The sequence below is a fragment of the Neofelis nebulosa genome, chromosome 2 (genome assembly GCF_028018385.1).
Source record: "Neofelis nebulosa isolate mNeoNeb1 chromosome 2, mNeoNeb1.pri, whole genome shotgun sequence".
NCBI classification, from domain to species: Eukaryota; Metazoa; Chordata; class Mammalia; order Carnivora; family Felidae; genus Neofelis; species Neofelis nebulosa.
Window position 1 is genome coordinate 80118771 of NC_080783.1, and position 21837 is coordinate 80140607.

At 38.5% G+C, this 21837-nt stretch overlaps 1 long non-coding RNA gene and 1 other non-coding gene across 2 annotated transcripts in view; both read left to right on the top strand.

The window, feature by feature from the left end:
• LOC131503697 (uncharacterized) overlaps window positions 1-21837 on the top strand; it is a 63731-nt gene that overhangs the window by 25127 nt on the left and 16767 nt on the right. Inside the window, exon 2 of the long non-coding RNA XR_009257533.1 lies at window positions 1220-1348. This is a non-coding gene — a long non-coding RNA (uncharacterized LOC131503697). The remainder of the gene's footprint in view (window positions 1-1219; window positions 1349-21837) is intronic.
• TRNAQ-UUG (transfer RNA glutamine (anticodon UUG)) lies at window positions 11246-11330 on the top strand. Its single transcript has one exon. It is a non-coding gene; the product is annotated as a tRNA-Gln (tRNA).

A 21837-nucleotide genomic window follows, 5' to 3' on the forward strand; every position in this document is an offset into this window, starting at 1 on the left:
TCAAGCTTGAGATCTCCTAGGCCAGCACAGTAGTTTAGTGATGTCACTATTACACAAATTAAAAAAAAAAAAGACTCTAAAGTAGAATTTCAAATATCTGTTGGAGGATGAGAAGAGGCGTATTAAAATTTTTTTGATATACTCAGTCTCGGCCGAGAGGAAAAAGTATGGAGAAATGTCAGGTGGATATGTAGAGAGGGGAGAAAAGGAAAGGAGGGAAGAAAAACAAATTCTAAGACATCACATACATATCTGATTATACTTTAAAAAGACTGGATTTGAATAGCAAGGGATTGTAGGAAAATTCTATTCTTTGGCCACAGTATGAAAACTAAAACATAAATTATATCATTTATTGATTATATTTTGCAATCTTGGAAAGAGAAGGAAAAAGCAAGAGGAAAAGAAAAGGGTGGAGTTCAGTGAATTACAAAATATGTCAACAGAAGACATCTTTAAGAACACTTCCAGTAAGACCACGAAATTATATTACAGGAATGCGTCATCCACCCTAAGATCTCCATATGGACTTGTATGGAAATAAAGGCAATAATGGAAATTGAGGTCATTCCCTTCAGCCTGATTTAAAACAATTGGAGAGAAATTCTGATGCATGCCATAGAACAAAGTTAAAGAAATAAAATACGTAACATTCTACTCATTCATTCAATAAATGCTTTCAAATCTTCAGGTGGAATGCTGCCAAGTTTTACAGGGCCAGTGAGCAGGTTGGGGGCAATGTAGAACAATGGGAAATATATAGAAAAGTGAAAGATTTAATTGTTTTATATCAAAAAGCTTTTAGGAAGTGAACGTGACACTGAAACTGACGTTGGATTTCCCATAGGTACATGGTGTGATAGTCATTAGTAATGCCCACTAAGTATTTCTGCTTCTCCACCTTCTGGCAGCATGTAGCATTAAATTCTATGGTTTTCTGGTGTTTGGTGGGATCATGTGATTGTTTCTGGCCAATAAGATGTGAGCAGAAATTATTTGTTATCTCAGAGTCAAGCATTTGATTGCTGATGTTCCAGAACTCTTTCCCTTTGGCACGGAGAAAAATATTTGAGATGGTGGCTGCTCTATCACCTGGATTCCTGATTGATTCCTGATGTTATGTAGCATGAACAAAATATAAACTGTTATTGTTTTAAGTCATTGAGATTTTGAGGTTGTTCATTACTGTTAGCATAACTTGATCTTTCCTGATTTATAGGAAGAAGTGATCTCATATGGGTATTAAAGCAAAGGATGACTTCAGAAGGTTGAGGGCCTAAGGACATTCAGATGTAAAAGTTAAGACAAGAAGAAGAAAGGGGAAGAAGAAAAGAACAAGGAGTTGGAGGTAATGATTAATGTACTTAATATCTTCCTTCTCTCCCCATCCCACCTCCTTACAAAATACAGTTCCCCAAACCTGCCTCTGATCTGCCTTCTGAGGTTATTTACTGGTACTCCCCCATATGCATTTATTCCAATCAAACTGTTCCCTACACCTCTGGTAAGTCTTGAAGCTCTGCCTCCTTGTCCCTACCTCTTTCTCTCCCCTGACTTTTAGTGAAACAATCACAGAACTCAGTGTTGGAAACTTAGAGATCACCTGGTTTGAATTTTACCTGTGTTGTGAATCCCTGCTGTGCTGCCCTTCTTCTGTTGACCTGAAAACTTTCAGTTAAGCTTTGACTCATTTTTGCTATTGAGGCCCATAGAATAAGCCTTAACTACACCAGCTTTCAGGAAAAAGGACCGTGATCTATAAAGCTGGAAGAAACAAGCACACATATTTGAAAACAACTTTAAAATATGCTCACTTAAAATTTGCTTTTTAAATATTTTTTCAAGTAAGTTCAAAAATATTAAGTTCAGAGTGATCTTATCTTGATAAAGGAGGGATATGTTATAAAAATATATGAAAAGAAAGTCCAGAAAGATGTACATACTAATGCCAAATATCTGCATGATGAAGTTATGGGTACTTTCTAACTTCTTTTTGTTTTTTGTTTTGTATTTTATACATTTTTTCCAAATACATATGTATTATTTGTGAAATGAATGAAAAAAGTTATGACTCATATACACACATTCAAAGGCATTAATTTGATTGACAAGACAAAGAGACTGTTAAAGAATACCTACTAAATCATAACTAGAACAGAATGTTAAGGTTTTATAAATACCTAAGAAAACTGAGTATTGTGTATCTTACCAGGTAAATGGGACATAGGACTAATAATCTTTCCAAGGAAAATGAGATTAGTCATAATGTGATCAAAGTCAAAGCCAAACCATAGTTCATAAATTTATGCTGAGGTTGCCTGGCATACATGGTTGCTTTTGGATAACTCTCCAGGGCACTTGCTGTATATGACAAATCTTGACCTTAACCTCCACATAAATATTTAATTCTTCACAAATGTTTACAGAGGATATACTTTATGTTAAGTATTATGCTGTATACTAGGTGGGAATATGAAGATTGATAAAACATGATCTCAAAGAGTTCATAATTTCCTATTTGGAAAATCATCAAGCAGGCTTGATTCTTCATGTGGAAGTTTTTGAGAGGAGTTTAGTTAAAGGCACACTACGCCCATTGTCTTTCCATGTCCTCTGACAAGATGAAGGGAGAATCTACCAGGAAGATAATTGGTCTTAGCATCTTCAGTTCTGATAACACTGACAAGGGCAGCTGCTGCCTGCTGCCACCAAGACTGGTGACTGCTCATGAAGTATTAGGTATAATTAAGTGAGTACATCCTTTAAAAAAAAAAAGCTCTATATCATCAGAAACAGGTTTACTTTTGTAGGAGGAAATAATTTCCTCCTTCTCTGCCTTTGTGTTCTGCTCAGTTGCTGTGGGCAAGATCTTTGTGTCTCCTTCCACTCACCATCCCTTCTTTTAGTATAACAGATGGGGCTGAAGGAAGGAGAGAAATCGAGCATATCTCCCAGATCTTCTTTCCCCACGGTTACCAAGCACCACTAGTGAGAGAAGTCCTATCTTTCTCTCACCAATTTCATCCAGTCCATTTCCATATCCTGTGGTCTCTACCTCCAAAACAAAATGGTGGCAGAGATTGTTAGATGATTATCAAACCAGGTTCCTTTTCTATATGGACACAATCATAGACTACATTTCTCTGCCCCTTCGGCAGTTAGGTGCATGCACTATGTGGCTAGGTTCTAGTTAATAGAGTGTGGGTTAATTTGATGTATATCAGTTTCAGAATAGAGCCATAAAAACCTCTAACAAGTAGTCACTCATTTGCATCTGATGACTAAATGGGAACTTTTGTGGCCCTAGAGGAAAGTGTAGTCAAAAGGTGGAAGGAGCCTCATTCTCTGTGGGACCAGATAGAGAGAAGAACACCAGTCAGGAATACCAGCCAAAGTTCTACTGTGTTAAGGCACAGAGATCAGAATTTACTTGTTATCCTAACCAATACACTACCATCAAATTGTGTTAGATCTGCCTCTTTTTTTAAAAATTCTTTTTTATGTTTACTTATTTATTTTGAGATAGAGAGAGCTGGGGAGAGGGGCGGGGGGTGGGGGGAAGAAAAATCCCAAGCAAGCTCTGTGCTGTCAGAGCCCAAGGATGGGACTCAGTCTCACAAACTGTGAGATCATAACCTGAGCAGAATCAAGGGTCTGACACTCAACCAACTGAGCCACCCGGACACCCCTACATCTGCTTTCTTCTATCTGTATGCTTCCACCCTAGTCCATGACCCCATAATCTTTTGCGTGGACTATTGCTGTCCTATTTCCGTCCTTCTGCTCTTGCTCCCTACAAGTCATTCTCTGCAAAGCAGCCTGAGTGATCTTTTGAAAGCATACATCAATCAGAACTTGTAACTCCCCTGCTTAAAAACCTATTTCTGTGGCACTGAAAATAACATCAGTCTCTTGATGTTGGTTTCTAACCCCATCCTGCTCTGGTTCTTGTTCACATCTGCAACCTCCCCCACTTTGCTGTAACTTGACTAATTCAAGCTCATTCCCACCACAGGGATTTTTCAGTTACTCTTTCCTTTCTCTGGAACAATCTTTCCATTCATCATCTTCCTTGTATTCAAATCTCAACTTAATTACTACACTCTTAACGAAGCCTTTGTTGCTCAATCTAAAGTAGCCTCCTGTCACTATTTGGGGTAGGATCCTATTTTTTAATGGTCAGGTTTATTGAGATATAATTTATATATGGAAAGTCACTTTTTATAAGGTATACTACTCTATGAATTCTGACAAATGCATACAACTGTGTAACCACCACAATTAATATGTAGAACATTTTCATCACCCCCAAAATTTCCCTCTATATTATCCTAGTTTAAGTCTCTGCATTAAATTTGTTGCAATCTAATATTCTCTCTTGTTTATGTATTAATTTATAATTTCAGTCATTTGTTTTGTTATTCGTTATGTTCTGCTAGAATATAGGTCCATGAAAGCAGGGGCCTTACCTCCTGGTTTGCCTCTGTATCTACAGTACCAAGAATAGTAGCCGGTATGTCACAGACTCTGAAAAATATTTAAATATTTGTGGAAGGAAGGAAGAAAGGAAGGAAAGGAGGGAGGAAGCAAGAGAGAAAGAAGGACCTCTTAGAGTCTTTATATTTTCATTTGTCTTTGGGATATGTAATACCACCTTCTGAGAGTACTGGTGAGAACCATAGGATGTGTGAACTCTGAAAGCCCTAGCACCATGCTGGCATCCTGTAGTGTTCAGTATATAGAATTCCTGTTACATTTGAAGTCAGTTCACCAGTCTTCCTTGGCTTATTTGGCACTTTCCATAGGACTGGTCTTCTTATTTTTCCTTTTTGCTGTTTTCTTCAGTGGTGCTGCCCTCCACTGGTGCAGGGCCTCTCAGTCACTACCGTTAAGTCTTCAGGTCAGGGTGGTCACTGACCTCCCTCAGCAGCCTCCATACTAGCAGGAGAGAGAAGCTTCCAGGTTTCTTTTAATTCTTGCCAGTGATTGCACATGTGTCTTTCACAGGACCTGTACTATATACGGAGCAAAATAAGGAATTGTCTGTTGTCTCTGGTCTCGGTGGCTCCAGTAACCCAGCAAACTGAGCAGCTCACCTTGCTCTGAGGTTCTTGGGTTCTTGCAAGGATTTACTCCCCTCTCTAAGCCCCATTTAGTGTTTCACCATAGCCCAGACCTCAAGGGAGTCATCCCCCTACCAATCCTGACATCCTTTTCTGAGGGACACTGCCCACAGTGATGCTCATTTACCTTTAGGTTGTGGCTGTCAGATTTCTTATGACATTCAAGTGAAAACATTTTGTCACTACTCTCTAGGTCCCATCTCAAGGGGACTTTTATCTGCATACACTGGAGACCTTTGTTTTAATTCTTAGCCAATTTGTGGTGGGGACAAAGTCCAGAGCACAGACTTTTTGCTGTAAGTAAAACAGAGATATCTTTAAAAATATACAGCATCTTACCAGGATGTTCCCTCTAACATTGTGTGTAAGAAGACCAATTAGAAGCAATCATGATGTCAATAGACAAAGAAATGTTTAAATAACTAGTGGGGTGTCTGTATCATAGAATACTGGGAAGCAGTGCAAAGGATGAGAAGGAAGAACTCCAAGATTCAAAAGGGACATTTTTTTAAATTAGTATTATTCGAGTACTTACATGGTAACGTAGTCAGTGAGTAACTAAAATTAAATTAATATAGAAATGTTAAAAAAACCCCAAAATTTATTAGATCTATTATCTAGTTTGAAACCTGGCAGAGAGCTCGGGGAACCTCTTTCTAACATCCTAACGTAGAGGGTACATCCTCAATGCAGAAACATAGGCCCAGGGACATTAAACTGTCTTGGCTTATCAAGGTCATATTTATCAGAATCTGGACTAAGACCCAAGTCTGTTGATTCTTGTTCACACATAATTAATAAAGTCAATGTGTGGGAAATTTCTTTTTTCCTTTCTTTATACCTGTGTGATACATTGTCACTGCATAGCCAATGCTCTGAGACATTGATGGCCTTAGGATCAAGTGGAGGCTGGCACATATATCATGCTTGAAAAGGAAGATAACATTGCCTATAGTGGGGCTGAAACATGGTAACTCATCACAACAAGCTCACTACCAGTTGGATTTTTTAAACAAAGGATTATCTTTAAACACTGTTAGTATTTGGATGAGAGAATGTTGGTAGGGCCAGAATGTTCCAAGCAAAGAGAAGCATACACATGGAAGTTCAGAAAATGAAACAGCTGAGTCCTCTGGAGAACAGCAAGTTCTTTAGCATAGCCGGGGAAGGGAGCTCAGGAGGATGGGGAAGTGGTCAAGAAGGGCCAGAGGGGAGCACAAGACAAGTCTTTGCAAACCTAAAGAGTTTGAGCATTATTCTGGAAGTAGAGGACAGTTCTTAAGGACCAAGAAACTGTCTACGACATGTTTCTTTCTTTAGTTACTTCAACCTGCAAAACTCTTTTCAGGAGACCCCTTGTTCATAAACTTCTATGACTCCCCAGACCAGTCAAGTGCATTTATTTGAGAGATTTAAGGACAACAATCTGTTTTAAAGAAAGGGACCTTTTAATCTAATGGCAAAGTGCGTGTGTATGTTTGTGTGTGTGTGTGTGTGAGCATGTGTGTGTGTATTACCATATATTTGGTGTATCTTGACATTAGGTGTTATTCGGAGAATAAATAAGTTAAATACACACACACAGAAACTTATACATATTTTTGTTTATAATGTTTATTTTTATTTTTTTAATGTTTATTTATTTATTTAAAATTTTTAATGTTTATTTTTGAGAGACAGAGAAAGACAGAACATGAGTGGGGGACAAGTAGACAGAGAGAGGGAGACACAGAATCCGAAGCAGGCTCCAGGCTCTGAGCTCTCAGCACGCAGCCTGACACGGGGCTCAAACCCACAAGCTGTGAGACCGTGACCTGAGCTGAAGTCAGATGCTTAACCCCCTGAGACACCCAGGTGCCTCTATAATACTTATTTGAGAGAGAGAGAGCATAAGCGGAGGAGGGGCAGAGAGAGAGAGAGGGAGAGAGAATCCCAAGTAGGCTCTGTGACATCAGCACAGAGTCCAACGTGGGGCTCAATCTCATGAAATGTGAGATCATGACCTGATCCAAAATCAAGAGCCAGGTGCTTAACCAACTAAGCCACCCAGGTACCCCAGATACATATTTAAAAATAATTGATGGGACACTTGGGTGGCTCAGTCAGTTAAGTGTCTGACACTTCATTTCGGCTCAGGTCACGATCTCATGGTTTGTGAGATCGAGCCCCATGTCGGGCTCTGCGCTGATGGCTTGGGATTCTCTCTCCCTCTCTCTCTGCCCCTCCCCTTCTTATTCTCTGTCTCTCTCCCTCCCAAAATAAATATTTAAAATAAAATAAAATAAAATAAGATAAGATAAAATAAAATAAAATAAAATAATTGTTTACCCATGCTTCAAAAGCACATGGGTATCTAATGCATACCATTAAGTTTGAAAGTCCTCATCCATAGAGACAGATTGTAGCCCTTAAATCTCTCTTATATAGAAATTCCACAGCTGCTACAAAAGAAAAAATTAAAAACCAGTATATTCATAGAAGGACTAAAACCAGGAAAAAATGCTATCATCAAGCAGAAATTTTGAAAAATTCTGAAGAGAAACAGATGTGGTTAGCTAAGTAGAGGAAAATGCATTAGCAGGAAAGTATTTCTATTAAAGGTGGGATTAGTTCCAGGATTGCTCTGAATGCATAGCAGTGGCTGTAACAAATAGAAAAGATCCCTCCAGCAATCATTAGTGTGATTGGGGAAGCATCCAGAATTCTCAACTAAGTCAACTCTGTCCTAGCTGGAGGAAGACAGCAGAACTGTTCCTGCCTAGCTAGAGCAGTGAGGGTGGGCACTTGGGCCAGAGGCAGGGCTGCACCCTGGGTGACTTTTTACCCTCAGGAGGGAAGAGGAACTGGTATTTACAGAAGATAAGCTATGTAACATCTCAGTAGGCATTGGATTGTACCCCTTCCCAGCAATAACTGGTACAGAGTTGTTTAACAGAGGCAGAATTCTCAGACAGACACACATGGGATCTCAAAGACACAGATGAACTACAAACCATCTTACCATTAAGGTAAAAATCACAACTGTGAAATAGAAACACTGAACTCAACTAACAGAACTAACATCTGAGGAAGCTGAATTTATAGAGATAAGAGTGGATTGTAACCATCAAACAAGAACAAAATATTATGTAAGAGAACCAGTGAATGATGACGGTAATGATAAGTATGATCATTGAAATGAAAACTCAGTAGATGAGCTGAATAGCAGAATTGACACAATTAAAGACTGAATACAAGCTGGAAGGTTGAAAAGAGAAATTATCTCAGAACCCAATGGAAAAGGACAGAAATGAAAAGTATGAGAAATGTTGAGGCATGATTATTGATCATTTGTATTTCTAGTTCTGGAACTTCTTTGTTTATGCTAAGCTGAACCACTAAAAGCTGGTCAAGTTTTAAGGATTGACAAGAAGGTTGACAGAGACTTGGCTGAGGTTACCTTCCCACAAGGTCAAGTACACAGTGTTGCAGACATGCTTCTTTCCAGTGCTCCTCCTGGCTGTGGAAGCATGCCCAAGATTTATAATCTGGGCTACCTGTAAGAATGTGGAATTCTTCAGATTAGGATATCCCAGTTCTTGGGCCTTTTATCCCTTTTTGGCTTGGGGAGATGGAAATAAAGATCAGAAATGTCAGCACTCATGAATTCTCTTATGATCATACAAGGGATTTCAAGTATCACAATGATATATGTTTCAGTATGTTTCAATTCACATTCCTTGGACCCACTCAGAGTTTCAGTGCTAGAGACCTGCATATTGCTTTTCACACAACCTTTGCCGTTTTTCACTGGGTGTTGATATTTGCCATCTTTTTTTTTTTCAATGTTTGTTATTTATTTTTGAGAGAGAGAGACAGAGCATGAGTGATGGAGGGGCAGAGAGAGAGGGAGGCATAGAATCCAAAGCAGGCTCCAGGCTCTGAGCTGTCAGCACAGAGCCCAATGTGGGGCTTGAACCCACAAACTGTGAGATCATGACCTGGGCCGAAGTCAGATGCTTAACCGACTGAGCCACCCAGGTTCCCTGATATTTGCCACATCTAAACATAGTACATGCATCTATGTTTCCCTTCCCTCCACCAGAAAAAAACCTATTTATTATTCAAAATTTTGCTCCCTCTCTCATCATGAAACTTTCCTTTATCCTACCCAGGTAGAATTACTTTCTCTCAGGGCACCTGGGAGGCTCAGTCAGTTAAGCGTCTGACTCTTGATTTTGGCTCAGGTCATGATCTCATGGGGTTTGTGAGTTCAAGCCCCATATGGCACTCTGTGCTGAAACTGCAGAGCCTGCTTGGGATTCTTTCCCCTGCTCAAGCCACACTCTCTCTCAAAATAAATAAATAAATAAATAATAAATAAATAAATAAATAAATAAATAAACTACTAACTAAAAAAACCCAATTTATTTCTCTTAGACTTTCTTTACAAGAGTTCATCCTTATGATAACAACATTTTCTGAATCAAAAATGAATTCACAACATATCATTGGCACATGTTAAGGTTTGTTTGAAAACAACCCTGTTCTGCAAAAGTTCTGCCACAAACATAATTGCTATTCCATCGAATTCATAGGTGTGGCTTGGAAGATAGCACTTTCAACCTGAGAAGCATAACAAACATAATAATGATAATTTGTGAGAGAGATAGTATGGTACTGAGAAGAAAAGAGATTTAAAGTCAGATAAATTAGCTTTGTGACCCTGAACATGTTGCTTTATCTCACCGAACTTCAGTCCACTTGTCTGTAAAATGTGGGTAAATATGCTCTTTGCAGGATTCCTGGGAGTGCGCTAACATATAAGAATGACTTCCAGGGGCGCCTGGGTGGCGCAGTCGGTTAAGCGTCCGACTTCAGCCAGGTCACGATCTCGCACTCCGTGAGTTCGAGCCCCGCGTCAGGCTCTGGGCTGATGGCTCGGAGCCTGGAGTCTGTTTCCGATTCTGTGTCTCCCTCTCTCTCTGCCCCTCCCCCGTTCATGCTCTGTCTCTCTCTGTCCCAAAAATAAATAAAAAACGTTGAAAAAAAAATTAAAAAAAAAAAAGAATGACTTCCAGTATGAGGTACACAACCCACACCCAGTGATGCTAAGTTCCTTGATGCTTTATGGCACATTTTTCAAAGAAGTTATCATCAAGTATTACACTGAAGTATCACAATCCAGATAACATTCTTAATTTTGGAAAATTAGTTAGGGTCCACAACAACTAGCCCCTGAAGATTTTATTTACAGATTAGAGTAAAACATGAATCCATACTTTAAAAGGTCTTCTCTTTAAGTTGTCATTATCCTTACATCCCGCCCCCCCCCCCCAAAGCAGCAGGGAGGAGATGGCAGCAAGATTGCAAATTAATGGCAACTGAATAACTTCAAATTCCTTCTTCCTCCCTTGTTCCCACAGTCCTGCTGTCCTACTCTCCCTCCTTCTTCCTTTTCCCTCTTCCTTGGCCTCCCCTTCTTCTCTTCTGTTTGTTCTTTTTCTCTCTGTGTCTGTCTCTCATATATACACACATACAGAGACACAGAAACACACAAGAGACACACACATAGACACACAGACACACACACACACACACACACACACACACACACACACACACTGCTTGGGGAAATAAAGAGAAAGAAGCTGTTCTAAGAGACAGTAATGCATTCAGGGACTTTCCAAGTGGACTTTCCTCTCTTTCTTTCCCTTTTCCGTGTTCGTCTTTCCTAGCAAGTCAGAAATGTGCATGGCAGGATGTGAGGGGTGGGGGTGTCCTGAAGAGCACTCTAACCACTGGCCGGTCCCCTTCTTTGTCAGAGATTCTCCAAATAAGAAGAGATTGGGTGGATGGAAGAGGAGGCTTTTGAAGGAGGACAGAGAAAAATCACTGTAACCCGGGGAGAGGAGGAGAGGAGGCTCAGAATGCCTGCAGACATTGCTGTTCCTTTTTCTTAGTTAACACCACTTAACTGCCAACTGCTACCTGCTGCATTCACATCTTGCTATTTTTTTAAAAATGCCAAATTCTCATTTCTATCACTCTTCCTGGTGTGCTTGTGGATGAATGGTTATAGAAGTTCATATGTAAAAGTGGCCAACATTACTCCTTTATTAAAATTGAATGTTTCTCGGGGCGCCTGGGTGGCTCAGTCGGTTGAGCATCTGACTTTGACTCAGGTCATGATCTCATGGTCTGTGGGTTCGAGCCCCACGTCAGGCTCTGTGCTGACAGCCCAGAGCCTGGAGCCTGCTTCTGGTCCTGTGTCTCCCTCTCTCTCTGCCTCTCCCCCATTCTCACTTTGTCTCACTCTGTCTCTCAAAAATAAATAAATGTAAAAAAAAATTTTTTTAATTGAATGTTTCTCAAAATAGCCAATATGGTTACTATAAAGGAAATATAATGACCACCTTATACACATCCTTCCACTTCTTGCTACCTTGGCTCTCCTTTTGCATAGGATGAATTCCACTTTATTTTTGTAATTATTTGTCTCTATGTCAGCCTTGTTGTTTTGTCTTTTTTTTTTTTTTTTTTTTTTTTTTGTGGCTGGTGGGAGGGAATGCTATAGATGGGCAATTGCTTGACTTCTGTCTACATTATGACTTTAAAAGCAATATTTGCCTAACTAACAAGCAGATGGTTTTCTCTTCTTCTTGTCCATTGGTTTTCAAATGATGAGACTTTGCCTTTAGACACTCTCCATCCACATCAGAAGTTTCACTGTTGGGGCGCCTGGGTGGCGCAGTCGGTTAAGCGTCCGACTTCAGCCAGGTCACGATCTCGCGGTCCGTGAGTTCGAGCCCCGCGTCAGGCTCTGGGCTGATGGCTCGGAGCCTGGAGCCTGTTTCCGATTCTGTGTCTCCCTCTCTCTCTGCCCCTGCCCCGTTCATGCTTTGTCTCTCTCTGTCCCAAAAAGAAAAAAGAAAAAAAAAAAAAAAAAAAAAAAAAAAAAGAAGTTTCACTGTTAATGAAAAAGCCTTGCCTTTTCATGTCTCTTTATGTTTGTGTAGTGGTGTATAATTCAGAAGAAGAGTAACTACAACTGGAATTATTCACATTGTCATGGGAAGTTTTATTACTACAGAATTGTGTCTAGGTAGTGTCTCTTTTATGATGGGATTTTGGCTTCTCCTGAACAATTAATCACTTGAGTCATTTCTGCCTCTGTGTTGCAATAGCACATGGGATGACACATCTGTACTATACACAGTATGATATTCTTATACTTACTTATCTGTCTCCTCCATGTAGACTGTGATGGGTATGAATGTTTTAAGAACTTTTAATACGTAATACCAGCTTGTCCTCTAGAAAGGTTTGCGTTAATGTATACACTATCTTCAGTATGAGTTTCATTTTACCTCTATTCCAACAAACACTGGAGAGCATAATTTTTAAAATCTTTGCTAACTGAGTAGAGCAGAATTGGCATCTCCTTATTATTTAAATTTACATCACATTGATTACTTTTGAGATGAAACATTGAACCATATGTTTTATATAGTAATGGCTATTTGTGTTTTGAACTAATCCTATTTTGAGGTTGATCCAATTTTGTTATTTTATTATGATGTGCCCCACCCACCCCAACCTCCTACCCCATGCTATTCAGCACTTCTGGGGATTATGATGCTTATTTCGCAAAACATTGCACTATGGTATTCTGATTAAATTACCTCATGGGAAGATACTATTAATGCCATAACATTTTCCTGGAAAATGGTAGCGCTGAATCAGTTCTTCATAGTTATCTCTGCCCAGTTACACTACTTCTGAATTACACATCACTACCAGTAAGTCCAATAAAAATTTATTCCAGATGACCTATCACTAATAAATCTGGAGAAAATTTGAAAAGTCCCTGGGAGTCAGTGGAAAATTACCTTTTTATGCTAGTAAAATTTTATAATACATTTTGTATCTTTGTGTTGAAGAATCTTATCAGGGAAAGAGGAAAGGGATTTAGAAAATGGTTAGGGAGTTTTTCAATGTTTGATTTCATGTGAATTTTAATAGTTGCCTATTAATGACAATAGTGATGATGAAACTAACAACTTAGTATAGCTAAGACGTATTGAGTGTTTAAAAGGTGATGAGCATTATTCTACAGGTTTTACACATTTTAACAGATTTATTCTTTACTACTTACCCTACCCATCTCCACCCTACTCAGTTTCCTGGAAGGCTGAGGTTTACAGACAATATTATTGCAGTCTCTTGCCATCTGGCTTTCAGGGTGTCTGGCAGGTGGGAAGAATGAGGAAGGAGATTGGAGGGAGTCAGGAGGAGAGAAGTTGGGGTATATATTTCCTGGCTTCCTTCCTGCCAGTTTGAGGCAGTTTTTGGCATCCTCTACTAGAGGATGCACCCTTGTTCTGTGACTCTCTGCACGCAGCTACGCTCTGGATGTTGGTAACTTCTTCCTCCCTTTGTGCCTCTTGTGATAACGGTGCTCTCGCCAAACCTTTACAGCCAGTCCCTTTATTAAACCTCCACCATTATCCTCCTGGGGTTCACCATCTCTTCCCTGCCAGGATCCTGGTTGATACATTTGATTGATAATTTATAGAATTCTTAGTTATAAATAATCCTCCTCAGAATCTTAATGACATCTCTTCATTGCTTCAAGCTTCTAGTGTTATTGAAAACTCTGATAATATTTTGATTCCTGAATTTCTATCTTTCCAACCCCAGAATCTTATTAAATCTTCTCTTTGTCCCTGGTATTGAGAAATTACACAAAGTTGTCTTTCTTTTTATTTTAGAAAATATTTTTGTTGGATCACCTGGGTGGCTCAGTTAGTTAAGCTCCAACTTAGGCTCAGGTCATAATCTCACAGTTCTCAAGTTTGAGCCCCACATCAGGCTCTGCATTAACAGCATGGAGCTTGCTTGAATCCTCTGTCTCCCTCTCTCTCTGCCCCTCCCCAACTCATGCAAGCAGGCGTGTGCTCACTCTCTCTCTCTCTCTCTCTCTGAAAAACATTTAAAAAATTATTTATTAAATATTTTTTATTTTATTTTATTTATTTTACTTATTAAAAATTTTTTTTTAATGTTTATTTATTTTTGAGACAGAGAGAGACAGAGCATGAGCATGGGAGGGGCAGAGAGAGAAGGAGACACAGAATCTGAAGCAGGCTCCAGACTGCTGTTAGCACAGAGCCGGATGCAGGGCTGAAACTCATGAACCGCGAGATCATGACTTGAGCCGAAGTCAGAGGCTTAACTGACTGAGCCACCCAGGCGCCCCTATTTTATTTATTTTTTTAAGTAAGCTCCACACCCAATGTGGGGCTTGAATTCATGATTCTAATATCAAGAATTGCACACTTTACCAACTGAACCAGCCAGGCACCTATGTGTCTTTCATGAGAAACTTTTTTCACTATGATGTTGGACAATGTGTTCTAAGAATCTGGAAGTTTATGGTCTTGTGTATTGGGAATTTTTCTTTTTCTTTTTTTTTGTAAGTTTTTTCATTTTGAAGGAGGGTGCTGAGTGAGGGAGGAGCAGAGAGAGAGGGAGAGAGAGAGAATCCCAAGCAGGCTCCATGCCACCATCAGTGCAAAGCCAGTGTGGGGCTATGAGATCATGACTTGAGCTGAAACCAAGAGTCAGATGCTCAACCGACTGAGCCACCCAGGTGCCCTTGGGAATTTTTTTTGATTACTTTGTTGCTGATTTTCTCTTCTGTGTTTCCCAAGTTCTCTCTTTCTAGCATTCATATTACTGTGGATTAGATGTTGGAACTCCTTGTTTTACCCTATCATTTTCCTGATCTTTTGTCTTTTTCATTTTTTTGTCTTTTTTATTTACTTTCTGAACAATTTACCTCCCTTTATCTTTCAGCACTTCTACTGAGTTTTTCCATTTCTACCATCATTTTTTTTTTTTTAATTTCCAAGGTCATTTTTTTTTTCCCTGGAATAAACCATTTTAAAACTAAGTATTTATATTTCATGGATATAATAACTCCTTTAAACTGTATGAGGATATTGGTTATGTTGGATTTTGAAGTTTTCTTTTCCCTGCTTGGTGTCTGTTTCTTCCAAGTTCCTTTTGTTATTGGTTTTCATCACTGTTTTTAATATCAATTACCTCCTCAATTTCTGGCAACCCTTGAACGTTTGCCCTATTTAAACACTGGAAGACTGGAAGTAAAAACATGAATGGAAGCCCTGAGTGCATGTGTGAGTCTTGTAGGTCATGATCTGGCTGAGGTGTATTATTGGGAAATCCATCAAGGTCAGTGTCTTTAGGCCTGTGCTCTTAGATTGGTCCTGTTTTTCAGATAAGGATCTTCCGATGACTTGTCTGGAAGGTATAGCCTGGCTGCCATATCTGGGGGCTGTATGGGGAGAGAAAGCCAGGGCCTCATCATTAATTATGGAAGTATCCACTTAATCCCCTGTCTTTAGTACATTGCTTCCACTCTCCATTATAACTGATTTTGTCCTGTCCAGAGATCCTCTGTTCTGCCCTCTTCAAAGAAAACAAACAAACAAACAAACAAACAAACAACAAAAACACATTCCAGTCTTCTGTAGGGGGAGGGAAAGAGCAGTGTCCAAATTGATCAGGATTAGGGAGTTGATCTGGGAGTTATGATGATTCCTCAACATACTTTCAATCAATCCTCACATTCTTCCCACATTTACAAGTATATGGTACTATCAATTCCTGAGTTTTTTTCTTTTTTCTCTACAATGTAATTATTACTTCTCAGATTCCCTCACTACTAGGATAGGATTTAGCTTTCTTTCTTTCTTTCTTTCTTTCTTTCTTTCTTTCTTTCTTTCCTTCTTTCTTTCTTTCTTTCTTTCTTTCTTTCTTTCAGTATTTTTATTTATTTTTGGGAGAGAGACAGACAGAGAGACAGAGAGAGAGAGAGACAGAGACAGAACATGAGTGGGGGAGGGGCAAAGAGAGAGGGAGACACAGAATCCAAAGCAGACTCCAGGCTCCGAGCTGTCAGCACAGAGCCCAACACAGGGCTCGAACTCGTGAACTTGAGATCATGATCTCAGCCGAGGTCAGACGCTTAATGGATTGAGCCACCCAGGCGCCCCTAACTGTCTTATTTTAAAACTGGTAATTTGTATCTCTTAATCCCCTTCATCTATTTTGCCAACACCCTCCCCTCCTCACAGCAACCACCACCTTGTTCTTTGTAGTTATGAGCTGTTTTTGTTTTTGTTTGTTTGTTCATTTGTTATGCACTTCTCTATACACTGAAGCACTCCCTTCTCTAACATTTGGCTTCTTATTGATTGCTAATGAAACAAGACCACTTTATAATTGTTGAGATCGCTAAGATATATTATTCTTCGAGGGACATTTTTCTTGTGAAAAATTTTTCTTGTGAAAAATCAGAGGTAACACGAAAACTGTGCTATAATATTGCTATTAAAGCACCATATTAACAAGTTAATAATGAGTCCATAGTTGGGCTAGATAATTTTGCCCTTGGTCATGGCCACCAAGTGAACTGGCATTTTGTTTTAGCATTCTCATTTACCCATTGATTAATTTTTTAATGCATGTATTTCCAGTGGGAGGAGGTAGCCACCTTGACCTTGACAGATTCAGAAGACATATGACTTTGGACTCTCCTATTGGACACTCTGTCCTGTACTTTGTCATGCAAGGTTGTAGAAACAGATGTAGGCCAGATTTATCATAGAGGCAGAGACCTTGTTGTCTTGTGGGGTGACTGTTGCTGGGTTTCTGTTGCTCAACCTGGTTATACAGTCCTCCCTGAGATTATTCCCATTTCTCAAGCCTGGCCATCTGGCCTCTCATCAATTCAGTCAGCCCTGATGACCTTCTAATAAACTGGTCTTTTGCTTAAGATAGCCAGTGATGTTTCAGTTGCTTGCAAGCAAGAGCTCTGACTGATAAACACAGCAAACATAGGAAGGCAATTTGCAAGTGCCACAGGAGGCTGGGCAGCTAGAATGTATATATACAAATTCAACAAGTCTTCAGAAAATAAATTTAAAATGCTTGACCCATTAGGAATGGATTACCAGTATCCTCTCTCAGTGAAAACAATGGTGGACTTTTTAGAATCTCTGCTGCTTATAGTCTATGAGTAGGTCAATGCTTACTTCTGTGCCTCTGAAATCCCATGTTTGTTTAATCAGAGCCAAAGGGAATGACTCACTAATGAGCACCAGATTTGCCTTTGTCTAAAATGCTAAGGGAGTTGCTTAGTAATATTTGGGAGCAATCCCTGAAAAAACCAGCACAAATATAAAAGAGACTAATAAATTAGGTGGGAAATTAAATTGATTTTCAGGCTGTCAATATTATATCATTTCTATATAATCAGATAAATCTATAGATTTGATTTCATTTATGGCAGGAGTTATATGATGTTTTTAGCGATCTAACACACACACAAAACATATCTTAAAATATCATAAGTACTACAGAAGATGTCTGAAACATACTTACTGTAAAATAATTGCAAATAATACAGAAATATAAAGTGAAGGGCACCTGGGTGGCTCAGTGGGTTGAGTGTCGAACTCTTGGTTTTGGCTCAGGTCATGATCTCCCAGGGTCGTGGGATCAAGTGCCACATTGAGCTCTGCGCTGCGCAGAGCCTGCTTAAGATTCTCTCTCCCTCTCCCTCTCCCTCTCCCTCTCCCTCTCCCTTTCCCTCTCCCTCTCTCTCTGTCTCCCTTTCTTTCTCCCTTTCTCCCTCTTCCCCACTTGAACTCTCTCTAAAATAAAAAAAAAGTAAATAAGTAAAAAAAAAAAAGAAATATAAAGTGAAACCTATAAGGCTTCTTCGCTAAACTTTACCCTCCCCAATCTATCCCCAATGCTTAATGGACCCTCCCCAATCTATCCCCAATGCCATTCCTTCCCCATATATAACCTCTGTTAACAGATGTCTGTGTTCTTCCCAACCTAGCAATGACTTTTTGTTCCTACATATCTCTACACACATTTATAGATCTGCATTTCTATATATTTGTAGCCTTATATGTTTTTCTCTGTGACATGCTTTTTTCATTTGTCCAATATTAGAGATCTTTTCATGTTGACACATATAGATCTCCTTCATCCTTTTTAGAGACTACATGGTATTATATAATATGGTGTTAAACACAATTAACTTGGTGTGTCCCACATTTATGAACATAGGTTGTTTGGATTTTTCTCTATTTTAAACAATGCTAATGTGGACGTCCTGGGTTATATATTTCTATATGCATTTATATAATGCATGATAAATGTATGATAAATTATTCCCAGAAGTAGAATTGTTGGTTAATGACTGTGCATGTTTAACATGAATGATCCTGCACCACAAAAAGTTTCCTATGACTTTAATTTGTATTTCTAAGCTTACTAGACCATTTGAGCATCTTTCCTCATGTCTTTGTTGTGAAATTGCCTGTTTATCCTATCTGTCCACTTTTCTGTTGGGTTGGTTATCTCTTTTTTATTGATTTGCTTGAATAGCATGTTCATAGTAAACTATTTTCATGCTATGCAGTAGAAGTCTATAAACAAATGGGAATCTCACCTCTTTACCCCCATTTTCTTTAATTGAAACAATATAAAAGCCTAATGGCTTACTCAGCTTTTAAAATTACAGTGCCAAGGAGTCAACAATGCCAGCCATATCCATCAATCTAATTTATACTATATATCTCAAAATAATTTAAAAAGACAAATAAATTACTGAACCAATTTAACATTCTCTAGATAGCTCTGTTAAATTATATGCATTGAATTAATTTAAAAGAAGCATATTTGTAGGCATAGAAAAATTTATTTTAAAATTTATATGGAAAGGCACAGGTCCTAGAGTAGCTAAAATGGTTTCGAAAAAGATGAATAAACTAGGAGGAATAACCCTACCTGATATGAAGGCCCACTGGAGAGCTATACTGATTAAGACAACATGGCCCTGCCAGAGGGATAGACACAGAGATCGATAGAACAGATAAAGATGCCAAAAATAGACCCACACAAATCCAACTAATTTTTGACAAACATGAAACAGTAATTCAATTAAGGAAAAATGGGAATAGACTTTCAACAAGTGGTGCTGGAGAAATTTGACATCCATAGGCTAAAATCTGAACCAAGGCTTAAACCTCATATCCAATTTAAAAATAACTGAAAATGGGTCAGGTACTCAAGGTACAATGTAACACTAAAACTTTTAGAAAGAAATAAAAGAGAAAATCTTTAAAATCTAGGACTAGGCAAAGACTTCAGGAATGAAAGACTGGGTCTTACACTAGGACCCCAAAACACTATTCATAAAAGGAAAAATTAATAAATTGGACATCACCAAAATGAAAAAAAAACACTTTGCTCTGTGAAAAATTCTGTTTTGGGGCACCTGAGGAGCTCAGTCAGTTGGGCATCTGACTCTTTATTTTAGCTCAGGTCATGATCCCAGGGTCATGGGATCAGGCCCTAAGTCAGGCTCCATGATGAACGTGGAACCTGCTTGGGATGCTCTCTCTCTCTCTCTCTCTGTCTCTCCCTGCCCAACCCCTCTCACTTGCTCGTGTGTACTCTCTCTCTCTCTAAAAAAAGAAAAAAAAAAGATTCTCTTTGTAGGATGAAAAACTGGGAGAAAACTTGAAACCCATAGATCTGACAAAGGACTAATATCTAGAATATATAAAGAACTCTCAAAACTCAACAGTAAAAAACCAAATAATCCAGCTAGAACATGGGGGTAAATACATAAACAGAATGTATAATTCACTGAATAAAGTACACAGTTGGCAAATAAACACATCAACAAGATGCTCAGCATCCTTAGCCATTAGAGAATGCAAAATTAAAACCATACAATCACTGTACAACTATCAGAATGGCTAAAATTAAAAATAATGACAACACCAGATGCTGACGAGAATGCGGATAAACTGGAACACTTATACATTACTAGCAGGCATATAAAATGGTACACAGAATGGTAGTTTCTTATAAAACTAAACATGCAAGAGACAATCCTCAATAGGAGAAAATATTTGCAAATCATGTATTTGTTAAGGGTCTAATATTAAAAAAATATACAGAATTCCTGTAAGTCATCAATAAAAAGACAACCCAGTTTAAAAACTGAGAAAAAGATGTGAATAGGCATTTTTCCAAAGAAAATATACAAATGGCCAATAAGCACGTGGAAAGATGCTCAATATCCTTAGTGAACAGGGAAATACAAACCCAAACTACAATGAGATACCGCTTCATATCCACCAGAATGGCTAGAAACAAAAAAACAGGTAATAACACATATTGATAAGGATGTGGAGAAATCAAAACCTCCATACATTGCTGGTAGGAATGTCAAATGGTACAGCCATTTGGAAAACAGTCTGGAAATTTCTCAAAAATTTAAACATGGAGTTACCATATGATCCAGCAGTTCTACTGTCATATATTCCTAAGATGCCCACACAAAACTTGGACATGAATATTCATAGCAGCGTTATTCAAAAAGCAAAAGGTGGAAGCAACCCAAATGTCTACCAACTGATGAATGTGATATACCAATATAATGGAATACTTTTCAGCCATAAGAAGAAACAAAGTAATGATATATGTTAGAACATGATGAACCTTGAGGACATCATGCTCAGTGAAAGAAGCCAGGCATAGAAACCACATATTATATGATTAAATTTATATGAAATGTCCAGAAAAGGCAAATGTATAAAGACAAATTATGTTACTGGTTGTTTGTTTAGGATTGGAGTGTTGGGAGAATGGGGAGTGATAGCTCAAGGGTTTTGGGTATCTTTTTGAGGTGACGAAAATGTTTTAAAATTAATTGTAGTAATGGTTACCCAAGTCTGTGAATATATTAAAAAACATTGAATTTAAATAGGTTAATTATATTTGGATAAAACTGTCACAAAAAAATACCTAAACATGCAACTACTCTATAACTCAAAAATTGTACTCTCGGGCATTCATCTTAGAAAAATGGAAGATGTATGTCACTTAAAAACCTGTACACAAATGTTCATAAAAGTTCTATTTTTAACAGCCAAAAACAAAAAATCAACCCTAAGTCCTTCGATGTGTGAATGGTTAAACAAACTGTGATTCATCCATACCTTAGCGTACTACTCAGGAATAAAAAATAATGTATTATTGATACGCACGACAACTTGGATGAATCTCCAGGGGATTACACTGAGTGAATAAAGCTAATCCCCTAAATTCACATACTACGTGATTTCATTTATAAAGTATTCTACCCTTGATCCTAGCCAAAAGGCCGAGAAGCGATTCATTTATAATGTAGTCTATAATGAAACAATTATAGAAATGGAGAACAGATTAGTGATTGCCAGAGGTCAGGGATGGAGTGGGGGAAAGCAGAGGGAGGTAGGTATGGCTGTCCAAGGGCTGGAAATCTTTCTCGTGAAGGAATGGTCTGTGTCTTGACTGTACCAATGTCTTGACTGTATCACTGTTAGGACTGTATCACTGTTATGTTATAGTTTTGTAAGATGTTACCACTGAGGGAAACTGGGTATAGGACACATCCAATCTTCCTGTATTATTTCTTACAATTTGCATATGAATCTATAATTTTATCAAAATTAAAAGTTTAATTAAAGGAAAAAAACCACTAGGCACATTGAGGGAAGTGCTGTTCAATTTTTAGCAGAAAAGTCAATTAATGAAAAATTAATGTATGTATCTTCAAGTCAGCTTCATATTCAGA